General features: G+C 39.9%; 1 long non-coding RNA gene across 1 annotated transcript; it reads right to left on the bottom strand.

The window, feature by feature from the left end:
• Positions 1–336: 336 nt before the first annotated feature.
• LOC120019226 lies at positions 337–1233 on the bottom strand. The gene is made up of 3 exons (XR_005472309.1): positions 1159–1233; positions 731–1013; positions 337–540 (listed from the first exon to the last, which is right to left on the bottom strand). It is a non-coding gene; the product is annotated as an uncharacterized LOC120019226 (long non-coding RNA).
• Between the last annotated feature and the right edge of the window lie 1774 nt (positions 1234–3007).

The following is a 3007-nucleotide window of genomic DNA, read 5'->3' as shown; positions in this document are numbered from 1 at the left end:
ACCACAGGCTAAATCCATGGCTTGCAGCAGATTTACTCTGGTGTAGGGTTGTCTATCATACACTTTCCATCTCCAAGAGGAGAACAACTCCTCAATCGGATTCAGGAAAGGCGAGTATGGAGGGAGGTACAAGTTCATAAACTGCCCATTGATGTTAAACCATTCCCTTACCTGAGCAGCTCGGTGGAAACTGACATTGTCCCACACTATCACATAGGTGGGAATGGGATTCTCATTTAGCTCTTGACCCTGCTGCTCTTGGACCTGCTGCTCAAATAAAATATCTCTTAGATTGGCAATAAATCTTAGAAGGTGCTGGGTGTTATATGGCCCGAGTGTAACATGGTGATGTAGAACACCATGGTTGCTGATAGCAGCACAGATTGTGACATTGTCACCTCGTTGACCAGGGACTTCAACAATGGCCCGCTGTCCAATCATGTTTCGGCCTCTCCTTCTCCTCTTTGTTAGATTGAAGCCTGCTTCATCGACAAAGATTAACTCATGGGGTCTGTCCAAGGAATCCAAGTCAAATATTGTCTGTGTAGAAATACAATACACTGTATGTAGGATTTTGTGAGTCGTACAGAGACAGTGCTATACTGTAGAGTACAATTAGGCTTCTGATTCACATACATTGTATGTACTGAAGAGTAATGTCATTCACATAGTATGTGTTAGTACTGTAGACAATCTGGATTACAGTAAATATTTCTGAATGTACACTTACTTGCACATACTGAGCTCGCAGTTCTTTCACCCTTGGTGAGTTGCGCTCAAAAGGTACTCTGTATACTTGTTTCATTCGCATCCTGTTACGATGGAGGACACGGTCAATTGTGGAAATGCTCACACTGTCGATTCCCTGGAAGTGTGTGTTGTCTTGTATCACTCGTTCCTGGATTTCTCTGAGTCGTATTGCATTATCTTGAAGGACCATGCCAACTATAACGGCCTCTTGCTCCCGAGTGAATATAGCTGTCCTTCCACCTGCATGTGGCAGCCTTGCAATTCTACAAAAAGTAGTTGTGCAGTTACAAAACATATTCATGCAGTACAATACATACAGTGATTGACTTTACAAATGTCTATTGAAACAGCTGCATATAGTGTAGTACAGTAAATTTGCAATTACAAAAATACAGTAGTATACTGTACCTGTTCTCTTCTCTGAATGTCCTTACTATGGTGGACACAGAAAATCGGCTCAAATTGGGTTGCACTCTAAGTCCTGTTTCCCTCATTGTCAGTCCATGGACAAGAACATGGTCTATAACTGTTGCTCGAATTTCATCAGATATTTCCACTCTTTGTCTTCCTCTTCGTTCTCCTCTTCCTCTTTCTTGCCCTCCTCCTCCTCTTCCTCCTCGTCGCCCACCTCGCATATGCACTCGTCCTCGTCTTCTCACATTGTTTCTTCTATCCATTCTCAGACTTTCTCCTTCCCACCTTCAACAACCTGTTTGCTCTCTGAAATGGCTTATATTGGTTGTGTCGCATCATTTGAAACAGGTTAAATTAATTTTGAGTGGTTGTGTTCAATCAATGACATGTGTTCTCTATTTGTATTTGATTGTTGCCACTTGTGTTTAACAGTATGGATGACATGTGCATTAGAGTGCAGAATGTGTTTTGAGAATGAGAATGTGTTTAGAGTTTTGCTGAAAAGTCTAAGTGAGATCTGCAAATTGTGTTTTACCATGTGAAATAGTTTAAGATATTGACAACAGACTGCATAATTAGCTAAATGAGTCCAGGCAACTGAGAACTTTGTTCAGCCAATGGGTTTTAGTGTTTTAGCAATTGAGAAAAACTGTAATTAAGACAGTGCCGTGCTAAGCCTGTCCAACATTTTATTCAGCATGACTCTGAGACTACTCGTGCTGTTTTTGAGGAGGCTATCTATACAATCCGTTGGAGGAGGACCTCTGTCTGTACTTTCCATTTAGAGAATAGGAACAGAAATAAACATTAAATAAATCCAGTTATAAACAGCTATTGTAGGCCTAACATCTGCAGGGATCCCCAGAGGAACTACTTCATGTTTAAATTAGAATGAAACCTGAGGCAAGCACCACACCTGGAGCACGGATTCAACAAAGACATTTTGTGTCAAGCCCAAACGGCAGTGTAGAAAAGGGTAATAGAGATATTATGAGCAATAATTACTCCTCCTCCTAAAGATTTGTTCCTTTAATTCCCACACTCCCTTACAGGTATTGACATGAACATAACCAGGGCTATAACAATAGGATATCATTTGAGTAATAGTCAAGAGTGAAAGAGTATGATGCATCCCAGAAAATAGAAGAGGCCTATAGGCATGAACCCATACTGTGTGTCAAAAAGCTACATGTACATGTCAAGAAGTTATTTACAACCTTGGACGAACTTGCCAGACTGGATATGGGCCTAGTAGCCATCCGTGAGATCATTTTACTGTTGCTGAACTACTGTTTATGCATTGGCTACACACAATGATTGGCTGGCAAAAGGAATTCCTCACTGCTTTGCATTTAAGGCCAACACAAGGAGGAGCATAAAGACTCATGCAATACATCATATGGTTAATTTTCATAAAGGAGCCTTGACAAGCAAAGGAGGATCTTCTTTGCGATCCATGGCTCTGCCTGTGTCTAATACACAAGTCTACTCTGACTCATGTGTTGGATGACTGATACTTGAAATACTGGACTGTAGTCAAATATATTTGATCAGCTAACTGAAGCAGAAGTAAACTGAAATTGATTTCAGTGTTTTCTGAGTTGCCTGAGGCAAGAAGTCAAGAAGTCAATAATACAACGGATTTTTCCCAGTAAGTAAAGAAATGCTTACTATTCTTGTAACAATCGTTTATAATAATATCATTATTTTAAGTAATCATGTTCTTATCATGAGATACAGTTGAAGTCAGAAGTTTACATACACTTAAGTTGGAGTCATTAAAACTCGTTTAAAACTTGTTTTTCAACCACTCCACAAATTTCTTGTTAACAAACTATAGTTT

The sequence above is a fragment of the Salvelinus namaycush genome, chromosome 24 (assembly GCF_016432855.1).
Source record: "Salvelinus namaycush isolate Seneca chromosome 24, SaNama_1.0, whole genome shotgun sequence".
NCBI lineage: Eukaryota > Metazoa > Chordata > Actinopteri > Salmoniformes > Salmonidae > Salvelinus > Salvelinus namaycush.
The sequence above is the reverse complement of the archived record's forward strand: the minus strand, read 5'-3'. Positions and strand labels throughout refer to the sequence as shown.